Below are 25,599 nucleotides of genomic sequence, written 5' to 3'. Positions count from 1 at the left end.
GGGCAATATGGCCAGTATTTGACGGTATTTTATGTTTTTGATTAATAAAAGTTCTACATTTGATTAATGAGTAGTGCATGACCCTAGGGTGGCAACACATATATTCTAAATTATTTCTCCATTCTGATTGTTTTATATTGTTCAATTCAACTTCAACCTAAACTAATTTCCTGCATTTCCATAAATTTCTGCATTTCCTGCACTCATTTCCACACTGCCATGATATGGGCAAAAATACTAGGCCTTATTTTTAACCAACTGTTGCAATTGCGATTTATATCAAAACACTTGGGTGAACTTTTGGAATCATGGAAATAGAATGTTTATTATAAATCTTCTATAGTTAAAATATAAATAATTGTGGGCACTTTGAATACAGTGCTATTTGACATGACAACGGAATGAAAATGCCATGGAGGAGTTATTGTGACAGGGTAGGAACCAAAGTGATGTTCAGTGTTTCCTAGGGGACCGTATAATCTTAGGCTACATTAAATCTTTATTCATATAGCCAACATATTCATGCCTCTTTGATTTAGAAGATACTGTTGCACACTAATGCTAATTGCTAGCCAGCTAACTAGCGATTAGCATTAGTAGCTAACACGATGTAGCTTAACTTGCTAAGAAAATACAAACTATCTGTTTGCAGATGTAAGAAACGCAAACTAATATTGTAATTATAGAACGCTTGTGGATTTATATTAAGATCAAAGTGGAAACAACATCGTTGTCATCAACATTTTTGCATGTGCTGCCTGCAGACTGAACGAAAGTGTCTCGTGGTCAAGCAACAACAAATGCGCTCCTTGAGTGACAGGGGGTGGGACTAGGTCTGTGTGGAAAGCGGCGTGGAGAGAGAGAGCGGAGAGGGATGACTCAAGTAGCGGAGTAAATTATAAAAATGGACGTTGCACACGACGTATCACATTTAACAAACCAAACATTCAAATACCGTTATAGAAGGTAAAGTAAAAACCCAAACCCCTCCGGTGCATAAATACCGGTATATAGTAAAATACGGTATACCGCCCAGCCCTAACACAGCACCACCAAAACACACAAACACTCTGTCTCTCTCGCTCTTCCTCACACACATACACACACGTCATCATCAAAACACACAAACAGCATCCCCAGTCCATAACCAATCCATAATAACCAAACTTCAGTATCCGGACACATTCGCACGCAGACAGTGAAGCCCATAATCTCTCCTCTCACCACCCCCACCAGAAGAAGAAGGGCAAGTAGGCTGTGTAGACTGACACATTTTAAATTATTCACAGGGTCCTATCAATGAAGTGCTGCTGAGTGGAGAGATGGTACGAACAAGTATATTTAAGCTTTATGTGCTGGTCGGGAATACAGGAAGGGGGACAGGCCACAACCTACTCATACAGTGGTAAAACATAGGTTGGACCCTGATTATGTAGACTGAGCACAATTCTGTCCATATAAAAATAGACCTGGATGGAAACTGTACTTGGGGGAAAGGATTAGAGTAAGGGTTAGTTGTTTATCGAGTGTATTCCTCATGATAACACACTGCCTGGTACCCTCACATCTGCAGTTGAGGACAAAGACTTATGGAAAGCCTATAGCATCAATGGCTGGTCCACAGGGACACTGCAACACTGTCTTCCACCCTAGAGAATTAACACTCGCCATTGCAAGGGCCATGATTTCCCACCGGCAACCACACAACCCGAGCAGGAAAATCTCCTGCTTTTACATTTCCCTAACAATTTGTCCCCAGTCAGGTCACATGGTCAGGAAAAAAACAGCCCCCAATGCTCTCTCTAGCAAACATCTGTCTTCAACTGTTCAGTACATCATGATATATCCACTATATCCACTATCAGATTTTTCTCTACAGATTTTTTCCATCTAGGGAGCTTTTCCTTGCCACTGCTGCTGATTGGTCTTTCGGATCTAGGCGGTGTTATTGTCGATGTAAGAATTATATATAAATAGAATTTGATTATTGGATTGATTTGTCACACCATAGGTTGCTGAAAGGGAAGAGAACGTGGCTGACCCTCCCAGTTCTGAGAACGTTCTAGGAACATTAAACATGACGTTATCCTCGGGACATAAAAGGACGTTTAGTACAGCAGAAATGGCATGTAAATCACAGAAAAAAAATATTGTGGTGGCAGGTGCAGTGAAGTACCCGGGTGTACAAGATTTTGCTGCGGAGGAGTTACAAGGTGTTGAACGATAGTGTCCCGTCGGCCTGGTGTAGGATCAGATAGGGCCAAGTAGTGGGATAGTGCTGAGGTTTTAATGGGTGTGGGTTTAAATGGTAGGGACATTTTTCTTCCCTTTTCCCCGTCCTTTTCCCCTTCCCTGTTGTGTTAGTTCCCAGTTTGGTTCGGGGATGTCCCCAGGGACGTTTATAGGACACTCTCAGGAAGTTGTGTCATGGACATGGTCCTGTGGAGATTTTGTCTAGCTACCGGTTTATTCTGGGGACGTCCCCAAGGACGATTTTAGGATGCTCTTATAATGTACTTTCATGGTCCCCTGGAGGTTTTTGTATTGTTTCCAGTTTGTTCTGGCGACGACCCTAAACACGTTTTCAGTACGTTTCCAATAAAATAAAAAAATCTGTCATCGGGACGTCGTGTGATGGAGCTAATGTAACGTTCTCTGGGGGACCTTTGTGTAGTTCCCTGCAAGTTACCAGGACGTCACTGAGGACCATGTCAACACTTCTATAGGAAGTTCTCAGGACTTCAATTTTACTAGTCATTAGGATGTCGCGTGATGATCCCAACGGAACTTTCTCTGGGGGACCTTTGTGTAGTCAGGACCATGTCATTGAGGACCATGTTAGGACATTTGTAAGATGATCTCAAGACATTTGTTTCACCAGTCATCAGGACGTCACGTGATGTTCCCAGGTGTCCCAAACCAAAGTTTGTAAAGTTATTAATTGGTATGGGGGTTTTAAGGTAAGTGGGACGTTGTTCAGTTAAAATAATGTAAAAACTATTTAATCAATGACAATATGATTACATTTGACATGATTACTTAGTACTGAATACGTCTGTAGCATTTTCAGAAGTCCCCTACATAATCATGACCTATTATACATCTCTACACTTAGCAAAAGAGTACCATCTGCACTACTATTTTAGTTCATCTCAATCTCATAATATTAATATCAAATATCAAATTCTCTCATCATTGACTTCATGTACTTGTTTCGGTATTTTGAGGGTTTTCTGTATAGTTGTCTAATGTTTTTGGGGAATATTATTCTGTTTTAATGTTACTCCTGAATCACTATGATAAATAAAAAACACTGCTCAAAAAAATAAAGGGAACACTTAAACAACACAATGTAACTCCAAGTCAATCACACTTCTGTGAAATCAAACTGTCCACTTAGGAAGCAACACTGTTTGACAATAAATTTCACATGCTGTTGTGCAAATGGAATAGACAACAGGTGGAAATTATAGGCAATTAGCAAGACAACCCCAATAAAGGAGTGGTTCTGCAGGTGGTGACAACAGACCACTTCTCAGTTCCTATGCTTCCTGGCTGATGTTTTGGTCACTTTTGAATGCTGGCGGTGCTCTCACTCTAGTCTAGTGGTAGCATGAGACGGAGTCTACAACCCACACAAGTGGCTCAGGTAGTGCAGCTCATCCAGGATGGCACATCAATGCGAGCTGTGGCAAGAAGGTTTGCTGTGTCTGTCAGCGTAGTGTCCAGAGCATGGAGGCGCTACCAGGAGACAGGCCAGTACATCAGGAGACGTGGAGGAGGCCGTAGGAGGGCAACAGCCCAGCAGCAGGACCGCTACCTCCGCCTTTGTGCAAGGAGGAGCAGGAGGAGCACTGCCAGAGCCCTGCAAAATGACCTCCAGCAGGCCACAAATGTGCATGTGTCTGCTCAAACGGTCAGAAACAGACTGCATGAGGGTGGTATGAGGGTCCGACGTCCACAGGTGGGGGTTGTGCTTACAGCCCAACACCGTGCAGGACGTTTGGCATTTGCCAGAGAACACCAAGATTGGCAAATTCGCCACTGGCGCCCTGTGCTCTTCACACATGAAAGCAGGTTCACACTGAGCACATGTGACAGACGTGACAGAGTCTGGAGACGCCGTGGAGAACGTTCTGCTGCCTGCAACATCCTCCAGCATGACCGGTTTGGCGGTGGGTCAGTCATGGTGTGGGGTGGCATTTCTTTGGGGGGCCGCACAGCCCTCCATGTGCTCGCCAGAGGTAGCCTGACTGCCATTAGGTACCGAGATGAGATCCTCAGACCCCTTGTGAGACCATATGCTGGTGCGGTTGGCCCTGGGTTCCTCCTAATGCAAGACAATGCTAGACCTCATGTGGCTGGAGTGTGTCAGCAGTTCCTGCAAGAGTAAGGCATTGATGCTATGGACCGCCTGGGAGGAGATCCCTCAGGAGACCATCCGCCACCTCATCAGGAGCATGCCCAGGCGTTGTAGGGAGGTCATACAGGCTATTCTATTCAATATGTAACTACCATGTAAATACTCTGGGACCAACATTGTTCTCCAAAAGAACGTATCTCTCAACAATTGAGAGCTAACATATTGATGTTAAATTATTAGATCTACTTCTAATAACCAAAAATAACCAGAAAGTCTTTATAACCAGCATTGGCACAAACCATTCCCTGCTCGAAATTAAAATGACAGCAACATGTCAGCAAACATCTGGGAAAATAACCAAGAATCTCTATTAAACTAGACAAATATGAACCAGGATCTAGTGTCCATTACTATGTGTCTGTGTCAATTACATTACCACAAATATTCAATTTAATTCAAGTCAATTGCATGTCACCTCTGAAAGAATCCTTAAATACTTAGGGGAGTCTGAGCCATATACAATCTCTGGGGAAGTATGCTTTAATGAGCCAATTACAGAACCATAATGGCCGATGATTCCAGTTTCATGTAAGCCACCTGTCGTAGAGAGGCAATAACCACAGTGGAATAACCACAGTGGAATAACCACATGATTCATCGCCATTATCAACTGACCAGAAAGGCTGAATGACATAATGTATACGGCATTACAACAGTAGGCATTTTATAGTCAAGTTCAGACAAAATGATTGGTCTCCAAATTGGGCCATTTTTCGGGTGATCAGTTCCTGTTAGTATCAGTGTAGATTAATGAGTAGCTGTGAGGGAGGGCGAGCCAGGTGTTGGTGCCGCCGCTGAACGGGAATAAAGAGGCCGGGAGCAGTGACCCGCTAAGAATTCCCATGGACTGAGCCTAGAGGGATTGGGAGGGGAGCGAGTCTGAGTGGAAAGCATGGAGAAGGGAAAGAATGGGTCTATGTGGATACTAGCTCCAGCTCTCCAAGTCATACAGTAGGCTCAAACTAACACACAACAAGGCTCAAAGTGCAAGGTATGCACAATCTGACGTACTGTAGCTGCAACAGGGGACAAAGGGAAGGGGGGTGACATTAGTTACTGCATGACGCCCTCCTTTCGTGCCTAGACATGTCATCAAAGCACTTCAGTTTCTGCTTGAGCCCAACCGAGTGTGCACAGTATGTCGCAGAGATCTTGTCACACACGACACATGGAAGGCTATATTAAAGCTGAGTATGATAAATACTGTAAGAGATAAAGAGGTTGTCTAGAAAATGTAACAGAGCTCTACCAGGCGGTTGAGAGCGTCATAACTGCAATGCCATATTAGAATGGCATTTTGCATAGCATTTTTACTCATCTCAACAATATTACAAAAATGACTTTAGGTCTGCTTCAGTGGCGTTCATTGGTAGGTAAGCATTGTTAAATGAGGACTAATGTCACATTTTTACAAATGATATACATTTTGCACATGAATATTCAATTAAATTGAAATGAATGTGTTTTCAGGTTTAGTTTAGTTTCCTCATTAGCTACTGCACATGCAGCAGATACTCTTCCTGGGGTCCACATAAAACATACAAATACATGACAAAGTACAGAACAGTTATAGACAAGAACAACATAAGATATTATGTTAAATTACGCAACCCTGCCCCTTAGAGGCTGCTGCCCTATATACATAGACTTAGAATCACTGGTCACTTTAATAATGGAACACTAGTTAGTCACTTTAATAATGTTTAAATCATGTTTACATACCGCTTTACTCATCTCATATGTGCCACTCCGACATTGCTCTTTCTAATATTTATATATTTCTTAATTCCATTATTTTACTTTTAGATTTGTGTGTATTGTTGTGAATTGTTAGATACTACTGCACTGTTGGTGCACTTTTGGAGTTAGGAACAGAAGCATTTCACTACACCCGCAATAACATCTGCTAAATATGTGTATGTGATCAATGAAATTGGATTTGATTTTAAATGAATAAGAAATAAGATAAAAGTTATATAAAGGAAAGACACCAAGAGACCTCAAAAATACTATTTATACTAGAGTTCGACCGATTAATCGGAATGGCCGATTAATTAGGGCCGATTTCAAATTTTCATAACAATCGGTAATCGGCATTTTTGGACACCGATTATGGCCGATTACATTGCACTCCACGAGGAGACTGCGTGGCAGGCTGACTACCTTTCCCACGAGTGCAGCAAGAGCCAAGGTAAGTTTCTAGCTAGCATTAAACATATCTTATAAAAAACAATCAATCATAACATAATCACTAGTTAACTACACATGGTTGATGATATTACTAGTTTATCTAGCTTGTCCTGCGTTGTATATAATCGATGCGCTGCCTGTTCATTTATCATCGAATCACAGCCTACTTCGCCAAACGGGTGATGATTTAACAAGTGCATTCGCGAAAAAAGCACTGTCGTTGCACCAATGTGTACCTAACCATAAACATCAATGCCTTTCAAAAAATCTATACACATGTATATATTTTTAAACCTGCATATTTAGTTAATATTGCCTGCTAACATGAATTTCTTTTAACTATGGAAATTGTGTCACTTCTCTTGCATTCTGTGCAAGCAGAGTCAGGGTATATGCAGCAGTTTGGGCCGCCTGGCTCGTAGCGAACTGTGTGAAGACCATTTCTTCCTAACAAAGACCGTAATTAATTTGCCGGAATTGTACATAATTATGACATAACGTTGAAGGTTGTGCAATGTAACAGCAATATTTAGACTTAGGGATGCCACCCGTTAGATACAATACGGAACGGTTTCACATTTTGTTTTCGAAATTATAGTTTCCGGATTTTACCATTAATGTATTTCTGTGTGTTACATTATAATTAAGTCTATGATTTGATATTTGATAGAGCAGTCTGACTGAGCGGTGGCAGGTAGCAGCAGGCTCGTAAGCATTCATTCAAACGGCACGTTCCTGCATTTGCCAGCAGCTCTTCGCTGTGCTTCAAGCATTGCGCTGTTTATGACTTCATGCCTATCAACTCCCGAGATTAGGCTGGCAATACTATAGTGCCTATAAGAACATCCAATAGGCAAAGGTATATGAAATACAAATTGTATAGAGAGATAGTCCTATAATTCCTATAATAACTATAACCTAATACTTCTTACCTGGGAATATTGAAGACTCATGTTAAAAGGAACCACCAGCTTTCATATGTTCTCATGTTCTGAGCAAGGAACTTAAACATTAGCTTTTTTACATGGCAAATACTTTTACATTCTTCTCCAACACTTTATTTTTGCATTATTTAAACCAAATTGAACATGTTACATTATTTACTTGAGACTAAATAGATTTTATTTATGTATTAAGTTAAAATAAAAGCATCTATTCAGTATTGTTGTAATTGTCATTATTACAAATATATATATAAAAATCGTCAGATTAATCGGTATTGGCTTTTTTTGGTCCTCCAATAATCGGTATTGGTATTGGCGTTGAAAAATCATAATCGCTCGACCTCTAATTTATACACTATTCATATATACATATTCATATTCTTAGATACAGTACAGTTAAATTAGATCATTAGAAAGAGGAGAGGTGCTGTGATACAATATGTTTTTTTAATCTGTTTTTTAAAGCTAAACTGGCTTTTTGCCAGAGTAACCTCTGGTGGCAGAGCATTCCACGATGACATGGCTCTATACATAACGGAGTGATGCATTGAATCTGTTTTTGGTTTGAGTACCGTGAAGAAACCCATGGTGGAGTGTCTGCCGGGGTATGTATGTCTGTTCGAAGTGTATGCAAATAGGTTATACAAGTGGTTAGGTATTTCCAACACAAAAACGTTTCTTAAAAAGACTAGAAGAGGAGTAGTCAATTTCTCATCAACCCTCAACCATGAAAGACTATCATACATTGTTGGTGGTGATGTACATTGCAATGTCCCTCAAAATGGTTTTCTTACATTTCATATGATTCCAGGCTCTTCCACCATGTTTCCCACATGTTCAGACTACAGTGCCTTCGAAAAGTACTCAGACCTTGTCACGTACTGACCATAGAGAGCCCTCGGGGTTCTCTATGGTGTAATAGGTCAGAGCGTGACTAGGGGCGTTTCTAGATAGAAATATACTATGTTGGTGTATGTGTATGGTTCCCAATTGGAGGCAGCTGATAATCGTTGCCTCTAATTGGGGATCATACTTAGTGTGTTCCTTTTCCCACCTACGTGGTGGGATATTGTTTTGTTTTGTATGTGTGCTTATGTGCGCTACGTATTTCACATCGTTATATCTTTGTTGTTTTAAGAAGTTTCACTATTATTAAAATGTGGAACTCTACTCACGCTGCGCCTTGGTCCAATTATTTATATGACAATCGTGACAGACCTCTTAACTATTTCCACATTTTGTTACGTTACAGCCTTACTCTAAAATGGATCAAATTAAAAGAAATCCTCAGTAATCTACACACAATACCCCATAATGACAAAGTAAAAACAAGGTTTTAGGAAGTTTTGCAAATTTATAAAAAACGGAAAGACCTTATTTACATAGGTCTTAAGACCCTGTGCTATGAGACTCGAAATTGAGCTCAGGTGCATCCTGTTTCCTGTTTCAGATGTTTCTACAACATGATTGGAGTCCACCTGTGGTACATTCAATTGAATGCTTTGGAAAGGCACACACCTGTCTATGTAAGGTCCCAGAGTTGACAGTGCATGTCAGAGCAAAAACCAAGTCATGAGGTCGAAGGAATTGTCCGTAGAGCTCAGAGACATGATTGTGTCGCGGCACAGATCTGAGGAAGGGTATGAAAAAATGTGTGCAGCATTGAAGGTCCCCAAGAACACAGTGGCCTCCATCATTCTTAAATGGAAGAAGTTTGGAACCACCAAGACTCTTCCAAGAGCTGGCCGCCCGGCCAAACTGAGCAATCGGGGGTGAAGGGAGGTGACCAAGAACCCGATAGTCACTCTGACAGAGCTCTAAAGTTCCTCTATGGAGATGGGAGAACTTTCTAGAAGGACAACCCAAACTGGGGTACGATCGGGGGTACACCAAATAAAAATGTGATTCACTTTTTTTTTTTAATAAACATATATATATATATATATATATATATATATTTTAAATAACAATTTCTTCACATTTTCAAACAGTTAATTTATATTTTCCAAAGGGGCTATACATTTGGGTGAGGTTATTCTCTCGCCTGAGTAGCCTCGTTTCACTGCCAAAAATAAAATTAGTGGAGTGGTAACGCCCGTGCAAGCAGTTATCCACTGAGAGGCTCTTGCTGCCAAAGGAATGCCTGACCTGTTGAAAGACGTTTTGGACACTACAGTGAAAATTGTTAACTTTGTTAAAGCAAGGCCCCTGAACTCTCGTGTATTTTCTGCACTATGCAATATGATATGTGCAGCGACCATGTACCACTTTTACAACATACAGAAGGGCGCTGGTTATCAAGGGGCAAAGTATTGACACTTTTTTTAAATTGAGAGACGTGCTTAAAGTTTTCTTTACTGACCATAATTTTCACTTGTCTGACCATGATGACGAGTTTCTCACACGACTGGCCTATCTGGGTGATGTTTTTTCTCGCCTGAATGATCTGAATCTAGGAGTACAGGGACTCTCCGCAACTATATACAATGTGCAGGACAAAATTGATGCTATGATTAAGAAGTTGGAGCGCTTCTCTGTCTGCATTAACAAGGACAACACACAAGTCTTTCCATCATTGTATGATTTTTTGTGTGCAAATGAACTCAAGCTTACGGACAATGTCAAATGTGATATAGCGAAGCACCTGAGTGAGTTGGGTGCGCAATTACGCAGGTAATTTCCCGAAACAGATGACACAAACAACTGGATTCGTTATCCCTTTCATGCCCCGCCTCCAGTCCACTTACCGATATCTGAACAAGAGAGCCTCATCGAAATTACAACAAGCAGTTCTGTGAAAATGTAATTTAATCAGAAGCTACTGACAGAGTTCTGGATTGGGCTGCGCTCAGAGTATCCTGCATTTGCAAATCGCACTGTTAAGACACTGATGCCCTTTACAACCAAGTACCTATGTGAGAGTGGATTCTCGGCCCTCACTAGCATGAAAACTAAACACAGGCAGAGACTGTGTGTGGAAAATGATTTAAGACAGAGACTCTCTCCAATACAACCCAACATTGCAGAGTTACGTGCATCCATTCAAGCACACCCTTCTCATTAACCTGTGGTGAGTTATTCACAATTTTAAAATGAACAGATAAAGATGTATATGTAAGATGGCTAAATAAAGAGCAAAATAATTGATTATTATATTATTATTTGTGTCCTGGTTGTAACGTCTGCTTCCAACTCACACTCTCAAACACATAGATCTCCAGAACGCAGCTCACTCTCCAGATCCCCTGAATTCTGATCACCTGTTCACACAACTGTATGTCATTTACACACACTATTTAGTTCAGTTCTTTGCACCCCATCATTGTGAGGTATTGTTTGTTTTGTTACACGGTCTAGTCGGAGCACTGTTTATTTCCGTAGTAGTCCTCCCGTGTATCATAGGTTTTGGCCATCCTCACTAACGACGCATATTTGCCTTTTCCCTGCCTGTACTTTTGCCGATCAGATTTCCTGTCATCAACCTCTTGCCTGATCTCCCGGACTACGTTATTAGCCTTTTCCCTGCCTGTACCTTTTTGGAGTCCCTGTGTATGACCTTCTGCCTGTACCCGGGACCCAGCTACCTGCCTCCTCTTGTTATCTTTTACTAAGAAACACCTGCGGCGCCCCACGCTTGAATCCAGCACTCTGTCTCCCATCGTACTCATTACACTGTGTTCTTTGTCACTTCTCACGAGCTGGGTTATGACAAAAACTCACACTAATTCCATTGTTTTATAAATGTATCGTATAGTGTGTGTGTGGCAGGCTTACAATGATGGCAAAAAATAACATTTGAGAGTGCGCTGACCCTGGTGCTAGAGGGGGTACGCAGCTGAACGTTTGAAGGGGTACGGGACTATAAAAAGATTGGGAACCACTGTGGAAGAGTGACCAGACGGAAGCCACTCCTCATTAAAAGGCACATGACAACCCACTTGGAGTTTGCCAAAAGGCACCTAAAGGCTCTCAAACCATGAGAAACAAGATTCTCTGGTCTGATAAAATCAAGGCTGAACTCAATGGCCTTAATGCCAAGTGTCTTCCTCTGGAGGAAACCTGTCACCATCCTTACGGTGAAGCATGATGGTGGTGGCAGCATCATGCTGTGGGGATGTTTTTCAGCGGCAGAGATTGGGAGACTAGCCAGGATCGATGCAAAGATGAACGAAGCAAAGTACAGAGAGATCCTTGATGAAAACCTGCTCCAGTGCACTCAGGACCTGACTGGGGTGAAGGTTCACCTTCCAACCTGATCGAACGTCTCTGGAGAGACCTGAAAATAGTTGTGCAGCAACACTCCCCATCCAACCTGACAGAGCTTGAGAGGATCTGCAGAGAAGAATGGGAGAAACTCCCCAAATACAGGTGTGCCAAGCTTGTAGCGTCATACCCAAGAAGACTCGAGGCTGTAATCGCAGACAAAGGTGCTTCAACAAAGTAGAGTAGAGTAGAGTAGAGGGTCAGAATACTTATGTAAATGTCATATTTCAGTTTTTTATGTTTAATACATTCAAACATTTCTAACCTGTTTCTGCTTTGTCACTATGGGGTATTGTGTGTAGATTAATGAGGGGAAACAACTATTGAATCCATTTTAGAATAAGGCTGTAATGTTACAAAATGTGGAAAAAGTCAAGGGGTCTGAATACCCATATCTTCGGTGACTGATTTAGAGTTTTCTTAAAGTTAGAGTGCCACAACGCTCAACTGCAGCAACCGAAAAGTATCCAAATGATATGAATTGATACAGGAGGGAGTTGACCAATCAAGTTCAAGTGAAGATTGTTTTCATAGCCACTTCTAATTCCATTGTCAAAACATGCTCTACCGGCCGGCTGAGAATATGGTCAAAGGGATAGACAAATCCCCCATTATCTACTGCCCCATAAGTATTCTTAAACCAGAATTAAACATGCGAGAGGGAGAGGGGAATAAAGTTATAGCGGTCTCTCTCCCGCTCTCTGGCTCCACGTCCCCCTCCCCACTGCCTGACTCCATCTGTCCCTGCATTCCTGCAATATAGAGCTCTCTCTTTCCTTCTCTCACTCTCTTTCTCTCCATATTTCAATGAAAAGTAGGGCACCGAGGAGGAGAGAGTAACTAAGTCCAGCACACATAATCCTTGCAGGCTGCGCCACGCTCTGTACGCCACACTGGATTAAACCCAGGGGACACATCGCTGGGTTTTATGTCAATGTGCCTCCCGCCGCACTGCAACTCTCAGTCCCACATTTCTTATTTATCCATTTTATGGCCCTGCTTCTTCTGCTGCTTTTCTATTTTTTTTATTTATTTTATTTAACCTTTATTTAACTAGGCAAGTCAGTTAAGAACAAATTCTTATTTACAATGACGGCCTAACCCAGCCAAACCCAGACAACGCTGGGCCAATTGTGTGCCGCCCTATGGGGCTCCCAATCACGGCCGGATGTGATACAGCCTAGATTCAAACCAGGGACTGTAGTGGCGCCTCTTGCACTGAGATGCAGTGCCTTAGATCACTGCGCCACTAGGGAGCCCAATATTAGTATTGTATTAGCATTGCACTATATTAGCATTGCAGGGGAACATCCCAGGGTTGTGGCATGTTCCACTAAAGCACACACAGAGACCAGCCTGCATTAGAGAATGCAGAGAGAGATTTTGGACTAAATTGTTCAAATCATCTTGGCTCATGCATGTTCTTCCAAGGCTACAAATCGAATCAAAGTGCAATATGTATTTGCTCAGGTTGATAACAGCAGCACATTATTAATACTGATGATGCTCATTCAATATCTTGGTGCATCCTGAAAGATTATGATGGTAAGAAATGGTGAAACTGTGCACTTGACAAGTTTGCGAGATTTTTACCGTCCGAAGAATGGGGCCTCTAATAATCTAAATAAATGATCTCTAAGCAGATGTTATTTCATTATTCGGAGTAGACATTCTCAAGACCAGAGCCTATGAATTTATACGGGCAGGTAGTCAGCTAAGAATCAAAACAGTCTTATGCAATTTGACATCTTTAAAATCATTGTCTGTTTTCCCAAGAGGAACAATGGGAAATGTCATGGATAGCTCTTAAAACTTGCTGAATAATTCATGGCGGGTTAATTAATTCACAGCATAGCTTTGAGCCAACATGACATGCTCCAGTTGAAAAGCCTTCACCACCTGCCTGCCTGCCTGCCCAAGTGGCCATACTCTAAAAGGAATACAGTAGGCTACCGTTCCACTGTGTCAAGCCCTAGACACATTTCTTCAATCGTCTCTGGTTTTGGCATTTGAGGGAAAAAGCACATTGGACATGTCCATTGCCCCATATCAAGCCATGTCAGGAATAGAGTTGTGAGCATTTGTAGGAGATGTGGGAATGCTTACATTGCAGTGAATATAGGAAGATGAAAGTCATTTCTTCCCAAATAATTAGCATTTGATCAATGTGGTAATTCTGGACCCATGTTGGACTCCAATTCCTTTGGAAAAGAAAATTGGTTTGGTTGACCTGTCAAATAAGGACCAGGTGCCCTCAACAGGTATCAACGAGGCACTACTCACAAAAAAATGCAATTTTTGTCTGTGTGTACATAACAGTTTGTCCAGCGAAGACAAGAAGACTGGACTCTGCACCATTGTAACAGCTGTGACTGTACATCATAACAAAGGCCAGCGAGTATCCGTGTACGGTTCAGCGAGCCCAGTTGATTTGTAGTTTATTCTGTCAATAGATTTGTTATTTGTCTGTTAGCATGGAAATGACTGAATTAGCAGGGGCTAATGCGACCAATACAATTAGAGCATGCTAGCTAACTCACTCTTACAGCAATAACATACAAAAGCAAATTCCAGGATGCCCCCAATATCTAACAGGTACCGTACACATATATACACCAGGACATGTATCTAGTGAAGTCGTTCGTACACATTGTAAATATGAAAATAGAATACAGTATTTCAGAACGTGACATACCGCTTGCATGTCAATATCATACTGGGAAGAATTGACATTCGCGACCTCCCCCTATCTGCAAGCATGACCAATAGCATAACTCCTTATTGATATATATAAATTCAACAAACCAATAGGAATACATAAACATCAAATACATATTTCTGCAGAGTCAAGTGGAACCATAACCAACCCTGTTACACATACTCCAGCCCTAAATGTACCTGATGAACCTCACAGGACATCCAACAAAACATTTATTTTCCTTGTCCCACTTTTGCTGAACAAGTTAAATGTTGATGAAATAACTCCTACATAATGAATGAACCCAAGCCATCCCAAAGTTTGCAAACAAAACAAGCGTAGTGATGTAAGTAAAAGTGATGCAGTCTCTTCTCATAGTGATGTAAGCAAAAATAGACTTAACTAGAATTGGATACAGCACTGTAACGATATGCGCTGAGAGTCGGGAAGCAAGTTCAGGGAGTGAGTGTTTTAACAAATGAAACATAATACAAAACAAGAAAAACGAACAACGCACAGACAGGAAACTCAAACAGAAACATTGACGCCTGGGGAAGGAACCAAAGGGACTGACATATATAGGGAAGGTAATCAAGGAGGTGGAGTCCAGGTGAGTGTCATAATGCACTGATTCGTGTAACGATGGTGACAGGTGTGCGCCATAACAAGCAGCCTGGTGACCTAGAGGCCGGAGAGGGAGCACACGTGACAAGCACATAGCTTATCTGCGTATTTTTCAAGTCCTTTAAGTTTTTGGTATGTGTAGGCAATATACTGTAACAATACAAAAGAAGTAGAGAAATTATGATTATTTTTCAAATGAGGCTAAAGTACTGTATATCCATTTCCATTCCATGGACAGACAAATGCTGCATACTGTCATACCCTGATCTTCACCTGTCTTTGTGCTTGTCTCCCCCCCTCCAGGTGTCGCCCACCTTCCTCATTACCCCCAGTGTATTTATACCTGTGTTCTCTGTTTTTCTGCTACCAGTTCATTTTGTTTTCGTAACAGCATTTTTTCCCGTGCTCCTTTCTGTCTCTAGTTCCTGTTTCTAGCTTTCCTGTTTTTTTTACCATTCTGCCTGCCCTGACCCTGCCTGTCATTCTATACCTTGTCACACCACCCAGGATTACTGACCTCTGCCTGAGTCTGCCTGCCGTTCTGTGCCTTTCGGACTCTGCTCTGGACTACTGACCTCTGCCTGCTCTTGACCTGTTGTTTGCCTGCCCCCCTGTTGTTGTAATACACTTTTGTTACTTCGAAACTGTCTGCATCTGGGTCTTCTCCTGAGCCTTGACACACACTGATGTATTAGGATTGTGTCAGTAAATTTACCTTCTTTCGTATGCTACTGCTAATGGGAGCAGCATAGAGCATTTTTGAGAATTGGGGAATTGGGACCCATTGATTTTCTATAGCTCCAGTTCTGTCACTCTCTCTGTACTGTTAGAGGGTTTATGATATATTGGGTGGGAAGACACTTGACTGGTGATGCTTACATCACTGACACAATACACTGGATCAAGTACATTGAACTCAAATGAACTTGCAGTTAAAGCTGCTAACCTGTGTTACACTTGCAACAAAAAAATGCAGGGCTCAATTCCATCAAAAGCTGAAATAGTTTTCTGCCCGAGAAACTAAGTGGGTGTGCACTCTCCTTCCAATCAGTAACATTCATCAAGTCAAGAAAAACATAGTGACTGCATAACATAAAGGGTTTAGATGTGCAAACTTTAAATAGTATTTCTTATGTTCTCCTGTTCTTCACACAACTGACTTAGATTACTCTTATTCTGAATGTTTACACACATGTCACGCCCTGGCCTTATTATTCTTTGTTTTCTTTATTATTTTAGTTAGGTCAGGGTGTGACATGGGGAATGTTTATGTTTTGTTGTTTTGGGTGTTTATTTGGTAAAGGGGTTAATGGGTGTAGTATATGGTTTTGTGTTGAGTGTAGATGTTTAGCATTGTCTATGGTGGTTAGTTGTCTAGGAGAGTCTATGGTTACCTGAATGAGTTCCCAATTAGAGACAGCTGATTTCGGTTGTCTCTGATTGGGAGCCTTATTTAGGGTAGCCATAGGCTCTCATTGGTTGTGGGTAATTGTCTATGTAAGAACGTTTGTAGCCTGTTTGTATGTGCACAACGTTTGTAGCTTCACGGTCGTTTTGTTGTTTTTGTTAAAGTGTTTTTGTGTCGTGTTCATCTTCGTGTTAAAATAAAAGAAGATGGCTTATTCTTATCCAGCTGCGCCTTGGTCCTCATTCTCTCCAGTACACGATCGTGACAGAATTACCCACCATAGGACCAAGCGGCATGGAAGGCGGCAACAGGACCTACCCACAAAGGATTTCTGGACATGGGAGGAGATACTGGATGGTAAGGGGCCGTGGGATCAACCTGGAGAATATCGCCTCCCTCGTGAAGAGCTGGAGGCAGCGAAAGCCGAGAGGAGGCGATATGAGGAGGCAGCACGGAGACAAGGCTGGAAGCCCGTGAGTACAACCCAAAAATTTCTTGGGGGGGGCCTTAAAGGGAGTGTGGCGAAGTCAGGTAGGAAACCTGCGCCTACTCCCTGTACTTACCGTGGAGAGCGAGAGTACGGGCAGACACCGTGTTACGCAGTAGAGCGCACGGTGTCTCCTGTACGCGTGCATAGCCCGGTTCGGTACATTTCAGCTCCACGTATCGGCCGGGCTAGACTGAGCGTTGAGCCGTATGTCATGAAGCCGGCCCAACGTATCTGGTCACCAGTGCGTCTCCTCGGGCCGGCGTACATGGCACCAGCCTTACGCATGGTGTCCCCGGTTCGCCTACATAGGCCGGTGCGGGTTATTCCACCTCCCCGCACTGGTCAGGCGACGGGGAGCATACAACCAGGTAAGGTTGGGCAGGCTCGGCGTTCAAGGGAGCCAGTACGCCTGCACGGTCCGGTATTTCCGGCGCCACCTCCCCACCCCAACCCAGTACCACCAGTGCCTCCTCCACGCACTAGCTATATGGTGCGTGTCTCCAGCCCTTTACCACCAGTGTCTAAACCACGCACCAAGCCTCCTGTGTGTCCCCAGAGTCCTGTGCGTCCTGTTGCTGCTCCCCGCACTAGCCCTGAGATGCGTGTCCCCAGCCCGGTGCCACCAGTCCCGGCACCACGCACCAGGCCTACAGTGCGCCTCAGCCGGCAGGAGTCTGCCGTCTGCACAGCGTTGACTGAACTGCTCGTCTCCCCAGCGCCATCTGAGCCATCCGTCTCCCCAGCGCCATCTGAGCCATCCGTCTCCCCAGCGCCATCTGAGCCATCCGTCTGCAATGAGCCTGCAAAGCCGCCCGTCTGCCATGAGCCTGCAAAGCCGCCCGTCTGCCATGAGCCCACTGAGCCGTCCGCCAGACAGGAGCCGCTAGAGCCGCCAGCCAGACAGGAGCCGCTAGAGCCGTCCGTCAGACAGGATCTGCCAGAGCCGCCAACCAGACAGGATCTGCCAGAGCCGCCAACCAGACAGGATCTGCCAGAGCCGCCAACCAGACAGGAACAGCCAGATCAGTCAGCCAGCCATGAGCAGCCAGATCAGTCAGCCAGCCATGAGCAGCCAGATCCGTCAGCTAGCCATGAGCAGCCAGATCCGTCAGCTAGCCATGAGCAGCCAGATCCGTCAGCTAGCCATGAGCAGCCAGATCCGTCAGCTAGCCATGAGCAGCCAGATCCGTCAGCTAGCCATGAGCAGCCAGATCCGTCAGCTAGCCATGAGCAGCCAGATCCGTCAGCTAGCCATGAGCAGCCAGATCCGTCAGCTAGCCATGAGCAGCCAGATCCGTCAGCTAGCCATGAGCAGCCAGATCCGTCAGCTAGCCATGAGCAGCCAGATCCGTCAGCTAGCCATGAGCAGCCAGATCCGTCAGCTAGCCATGAGCAGCCAGATCCGTCAGCCAGCCATGAGCAGCCAGATCCGTCAGCCAGCCATGAGCAGCCAGATCAGTTAGCCAGCCATGAGCAGCCAGATCCGTTAGCCAGCCATGAGCAGCCAGATCTGTCAGCCAGCCATGGGCCGTCCCTCAGTCCGGAGCTGCAGTCCCTCAGTCCGGAGCTGCAGTCCCTCAGTCCGGAGCTGCCATTCCTCAGTCCGGAGCTGCCCCTTACCCTGGAGCTGCCCCTTCCCCTGGTGCTGCCCCTTACCCTGGTGCTGCCCCTTACCCTGGTACTGCCCCTTATCCTGGTACTGCCCCTGACCCTGGTACTGCCTCTTACCCTGGTACTGGTCCTTAGTTCGGAGCTGTCCCTTAGTCCGGAACTCCCCCTTAATGCAATGGGGTTAATGTGGAGGGGGGTCGTTTGGAGAAAGCCTAGGAGGTGGTTAGGTACTGTGGTGACGAGGGGACTACGACCAGAGCCGGAGCCGCCACCGTGGAGGGGAGCCCACCCAGACCCTCCCCTAGACTGTGTATGGTGCGCCCGGAGTTCGCGCCTCAAGGGGGGGGTTATGTCACGCCCTGGCCTTATTATTCTTTGTTTTCTTTATTATTTTAGTTAGGTCAGGGTGTGACATGGGGAATGTTTATGTTTTGTTGTTTTGGGTGTTTATTTGGTAAAGGGGTTAATGGGTGTAGTATATGGTTTTGTGTTGAGTGTAGATGTTTAGCATTGTCTATGGTGGTTAGTTGTCTAGGAGAGTCTATGGTTACCTGAATGAGTTCCCAATTAGAGACAGCTGATTTCGGTTGTCTCTGATTGGGAGCCTTATTTAGGGTAGCCATAGGCTCTCATTGGTTGTGGGTAATTGTCTATGTAAGAACGTTTGTAGCCTGTTTGTATGTGCACAACGTTTGTAGCTTCACGGTCGTTTTGTTGTTTTGTTAAAGTGTTTTGTGTCGTGTTCATCTTCGTGTTGTTTAATAAAAGGAAGATGGCTTATTTTCCAAAAGCTGCATTTTGGTCCGTCAATCCGCCACACGATCGTGACAACACAAGTATTTTAAGTTAGGATTTATCCTTGAAAGGTCACATAAACACTACTTGTCCTTGGAATGAATTGATAGAATAATGTTAAAAAATATATAAAAGAAATGGCAAGTAAACTGGTAGGCCCACTCTGGAAAAATGGGAGTTCACTAAAGTTGATAAGAGTAAAGTAATAAGGAGGTTTACAGCTCTTCTGCTGATCTTTACAGTTAGCCCTCACTGTTTTGACCAAGATATGATGATGGCACCGGAGGGGAAGGCTGCCGTCCTAACGGCTCTTAACCAACAAAGCTATTTTTTTTTTCTTCTTGTTTTGTACATAATGTTGCTGCTACCGTCTCTTATGACTGAAAAGAGCTTCTGGACATCAGAACTGCGATTGCTCACCTCAAACTGGACGAAGAGACACCCGACCAGGCCCAGATCCCCGTTATTCGCTGGAGAAGGAAACTGAGATTTCGCGGAAAGAGATCAGGGTGCCTTGTGAGGATCAGAAGACGAGTGGCTAATCTGCCCTTGCCTTCCTTCCTGCTAGCTAATGTTCAATTGCTGGAAAATAAATGGGACGAACTAAAAGCACGTTTATCCTACCAACGGGACATTCAAAACTGTAATATCTTATGTTTCACCGAGTCGTGGCTGAACGACAACATTAAGAACATACAGCTGGCGGGTTATACACTCTATCGGCAGGATAGAACAGCAGCCTCTGGTAAGACAAGGGCGGGGGCCTATGCAGTTATGTAAACAACAGTTGGTATACGATATCTAAGGCAGTCTCGAGGTTTTGCAAGCAAGAGGTAGAGGATCTCATGATAAGCTGTAGACCACACTATCTACCTAGAGTTTTCATCTGTATTTTTCATAGCTGTCTACATATCAGCACAGACCGATGCTGGCACTAAAACCTTTTTATTTTATTTCACCTTTATTTAACCAGGTAGGCTAGTTGAGAACAAGTTCTCATTTGCAACTGCGACTGGCCAAGATAAAGCAAAGCAGTTCGACACATACAACAACACAGAGTTACACATGGAATAAACAAACACACAATCAAAAATACAATAGAAAAATGTATATACAGCATGTGCAAATGAGGTAGGATAAGAGAGGTAAGACAATAAATAGGCCATGGTGGCAAAGTAATTACAATATAGCAATTAAACACTGGAATGGTAGGATGTACAGAAGATGAATGTGCAAGTAGAGATACTGGGGTGCAAAGGAGGAAGATAAATAAATACATACAGTATGAGGATGGGCTAATTACAGATGAGCTATGTTCATGTGCAGTGATCTGTGAGCTGCTCTGACAGCTGGTGCTTAAAGCTAGTGAGGGAGGTAAGAGTCTCCAGATTCAGAGATTTTTGCAGTTCGTTCCAGTTATTGGCAGCAGAGAACTGGAAGGAGAGGCGGCCAAAGGAGGAATTGGCTTTGGGGGTGACCAGTGAGATATACCTGCTGGAGCGCATGCTACGGGTGGGTGCTGCTATGGTGACCAGTGAGCTGAGATAAGGCGGGGCTTTACCTAGCAGAGACTGGTAGATGACCTGGAGCCAGTGGGTTTGGCGACAAGTATGAAGCGATGGCCAGCCAATGAGAGCATACAGGTCGCAGTGGTGGGTAATATATGGGGCTTTGGTGACAAAACAGATGGCACTGTGATAAACTGCATCCAATTTGTTGAGTGTTGGAGGCTATTTTATACATGACATCGCCGAAGTCGAGGATCGGTAGGATGGTCAGTTTTACGAGGGTATGTTTGGCTGCATGAGTGAAGGATGCTTTGTTGCGAAATAGGAAGCCGATTCTAGATTTAATTTGGGATTGGAGATGCTTAATGTGAGTCTGGAAGGAGAGTTTAGTCTAGACAGACACCTAGGTATAAGTAGTTGTCCACATATTCTAAGTCAGAACCGTCCAGAGTAGTGATGCTGGACAGGCGGGCAGATGCGGGCAACAATCGGTTGAAGTTGGAGGTTGGAGGCCACGGAAGGAGAGTTGTATGGCATTGAAGCTCGTCTGGAGGTTAGTTAACACAGTGTACAAAGGGTACAAAGGGTCAGAAGTATACAGAATGGTGTCGTCTGCGTAGAGGTGGATCAGAGAATCACCAGCAGCGAGAGCGACATCATGTGTACAGAAAAGAGAGTCGGCCCGAGAATTGAATCCTGTGGCACCCACATAGAGACTGCAAGAGGTCCGGACAACAGGCCCTTCGATTTGACACACTGAACTCTATCAAAGAAGTAGTTGGTGAACCAGGCGAGGCAATCATTTGAGAAACCAAGGCTGTTGAGTCTGCCAATAAGAATGTGGTGATTGACAGAGTCGAAAGCCTTGGTCAGGTTGATGAATACGGCTGCACAGTAATGTCTCTTATCGATGGCGGTTATGATATCGTTTAGGACCTTGAGCGTGGCTGAGGTGCACCCATGACCAGCTCTGAAACCAGATTGCATAGCGGAGAAGGTACGGTGGGATTCGAAGTGGTGGGTAATCTGTTTGTTGACTTGGCTTTCGAAGACCTTAGAAAGGCAGGGTAGGATAGATATAGGTCTGTAACAATTTGGGTCTAGAGTGTCTCCCCCTTTGAAGAGGGGGATGACCGTGGCAGCTTTCCAATCTTTGGGAATCTCGGACAATACGAAAGAGAGGTTGAACAGGCTAGTAATAGAGGTTGCAACAATTTCAGCAGATAATTTTAAAAAGAGAGGGTCCGGGGGGATCACGTGACCCTTGAACGAGATGGCCGCATGAACTAAGAGCTCCGCACAAGTAGTTTCCAATTCCTAATCTTACCTCCACTTCAAGTTTAAACTCCTTTAGCTTTAGTCAAAAAGTCATGGCGGCTAAAAAAGGCAACATTACAGGTGACATTTTTACCCGGACTCGAGCATTAGCAATGGAAAAATCCTCCAAGAAGCAGCTAGTTTCAGAAAAAGCTAGCGCCATTAGCCAGGAGCAAGAGGACCCGTTCCCCCCCGAGGCCCAACGAATGCCAACCTCGCACTCTGTCGAAGACATCCTTTCTGAGTTGAGATCCCAACGTACAGAACTCAAAATTAAATTAGATGCCATTAACTCTCAGCTCAGTGCGATAGGGGGCAAGGTGACAATCCTGGAAAATGCTTTGCCTGACATCAACAACAAGATAACCATAAACGCGGGGCGCCTGGACGAGGCAGAAGGGCGAATCCTATCCATGGAAAACTTATTGACAGACACCATGGAAACAATAGCATATGATAAAAAGAAAATAGAGCATCTGGCATCTGGAAGAGAAAACAGAGGACCTGGAAAACAGGGGGCAAAGGAATAATTGTGTTCTATTAAATCTGGGTAAAAAAGAAGAGGGAAACATGCCACTGATCCGCTACCTGCAAGACAAACTTCCCGAGTGGCTCCACCTGTCCACCGACAGGCCCATAGAACTCGAGAGAGCTCACCGAGCACTGAGGCCCCACCAGCAGTCAGACAACCACCACGCCCAATCACCATACGTTTCCTGAGATTCACCGACAAGGAACGAGTCCTACAGGCGGCGAAAATCAACACCATTACAGTGGGAAACGTCCAACTCACTTTACACCAGGACCTGTCAGCTGGAATACGCCGAAAGCGCCGAGAGTTTGACGAGGTGAAGAAATACTCCATTGACCGAGGCATCTTTAGGGGATTCAAATACCCAAACAAGCTCAGGATTCTTCACCAAGGAGCCCTGTGACATTTCAAAACTCCCGAAGAGGCAAAACGTTTTTTGAAAGACAATCCTGGTCAATTAGAAATGGACCAATGACTAATTTTTGTAATTTTTTTAATATTTATTTTACCGTTATTTTACCAGGTAAGTTGACTGAGAACACGTTCTCATTTGCAGCAACGACCTGGGGAATAGTTACAGGGGAGAGGAGGGGGATGAATGAGCCAATTGTAAACTGGGGATTATTAGGTGACCATGATGGTTTGAGGGCCAGAATGCGATTAAATGCGATTACTGTTATTACTAAAGGAGGTAAAACAACATATAGCCGATATCCAAAGACCCACCCACCCCGCTAAATGTCATTATAGCCGTCTAATCTATATTTATGTTCCTTTAGCTGAGAGGGATAGGCTCTATAGCATAACCTAGACCTACTAACGTTTCAGCCTACTTTTATTTCCCTTTTTTTGTTGCTATTATTACTTGTGGTTGCCTATGTCTCTTGGGGGAGGTATATGTAGGCTGGGCTATTGATTTTATTTTCTCCCTCTTGTGGTCTGGACGGGGGCTACGTTGTCATTTACTCAATGCGGGGCGGAGAGGACAGGATGAGGCATTTCTTTGGTGGGAAGGGGGAGACGTTGTGTATTGCTAACTGTTGTGGATTCTTTTGGAACACAGAATTGAGACTGAGCGGGGGGGGTAATAGATCCAACGGGATATATCGAGTTGTTTGGGAACTCGGCTGGGGTGTTCAGAGATTGTTATTTTATGTACACCATTTATTTTCCTTTTATGTGAACGCAGCTATAACTATTATCCACCTTTACCCAGAGATGACCTGCACTAAAGTTGGATTACTGTTCGATGACGATGACTAGTACCTTAAATCTATTGACATGGACCTGCCATGGTCTAGGTTATGCAATAAAACGGAAAAAGATACTATGTGCTCTAAAAAAGGAAAAAGCAGACATCGCGCTATTGCAAGAGACACACCTCTGTGATGCAGAACATGCTAAACTCTGCAGAGCTTGGGTGGGACAGGTGTATTTCTCATCTTTCAAATAAAACAGTAGAGGTACAGCCATACTTATCCATAAGAATGTTCCATTCATAATTGACAAAAACATATCTGATCCGGAGGGGAGATTTATTTTGGGTCGCTGTATGGACAACCAATTACTATCTTAAACATATACGCCCCTAACACAGATACTCCTGCTTTCATGTCAAAAATTATAACCCTGTTCAATGAGCATTGTGTTTCCTTTGGCGGGTGGCCAGAGATTTTAATTGTACCCTTAACTCAACCCTGGACAAATCATCTCAAGTCCCCACCACAAACCCTAGATCGGCAATGTTTAACTCTCTTACTAAAGAGATGGGACTGATAGATATCTGGAGAGATACTAATAGCTCATCTATGGACTATACATACTACTCTAATGTCCATAACACCTACTCCCGTATAGATTACATTTTTATCCCAAAGAGTTTCATAAATTCAGCCACGTGTACAATCGGACCCATAGCACTTTCTGATCACGCCTTTGTCCACCTCCGGTTTGACCTCTGCAAAAACATCCCGAGGTAAAGAGCTGGAAATTCAACACCTCCATGTTATCAAACGAAGCGTTCCATACATTGGTAACTACATGGATAGACAACTACACACAAGACAACAAAGATTATCCTGTTTCTCCGGCCACAATGTGGGACGCTGCTAAAGCCACACCAAGTGGTCATCTAATTGCATATGCTTCCTCTAAGAAAAAAGCAATAGAAGCACACAGGTTAGATCTCGAGAGGGAGCTGGAACGCTGCGAAAAAGTACATAAACGATCCCCAGACAGCGCCTCCTGGAGTCAACTTAAAGCAACCAAAACCAAACTGAATCTGGACTATACTCAACAGATAGAAAAAAAAGTTTTCTTTACTAAACATAAATAACATGCGTATAGCAATAGGCCAATTAGATTGCTTGCTTATCAATTTAAAAAAGAACAGTCAGAGCGTACAATCATGGCTATCCGAACAGCAGAGGACGAGGTCACATATGACCCCAAAAAGATAAGTAAAAATTTTCATGATTTTTACTGCAAACTATATACCTCTGAGAGAAAACACACAGAGGCAGAACTACACTCCTTCCTAGAGGGAATCTCGCTACCTAAACTATCAGATACCGACCAAGAAGATCTCAACTCCCTCTTCACTCCTGAGGAGATCCTGGAGCCAATTACCTCCATGCCACCTAATAAGTCCCCAGGCCCAGATGGATTCCCCAGAGAGTTCTACAAAGCTTTTTGGCCCCAGCTTAGCCCTATTTTCATGCCAATGTTGGATTTTTTCAAAAACGGAGTTCTCCCAGACTCAATGCACACAGCTCGCATTACAGTGTTGCTCAAAAA

The 25,599-nt window shown here is 43.8% G+C and overlaps 1 protein-coding gene across 4 annotated transcripts in view; it reads right to left on the bottom strand.

Annotated features, from left to right (window-relative positions):
- Window positions 1–25,599, bottom strand: part of LOC129830271 (ephrin type-B receptor 2-like) — a 69,554-nt gene that overhangs the window by 32,089 nt on the left and 11,866 nt on the right. The window lies entirely within an intron of this gene.

Source organism: Salvelinus fontinalis, chromosome 31 (genome assembly GCF_029448725.1).
Source record: "Salvelinus fontinalis isolate EN_2023a chromosome 31, ASM2944872v1, whole genome shotgun sequence".
Lineage (NCBI taxonomy): Eukaryota > Metazoa > Chordata > Actinopteri > Salmoniformes > Salmonidae > Salvelinus > Salvelinus fontinalis.
The sequence above is the reverse complement of the archived record's forward strand: the minus strand, read 5'-3'. Positions and strand labels throughout refer to the sequence as shown.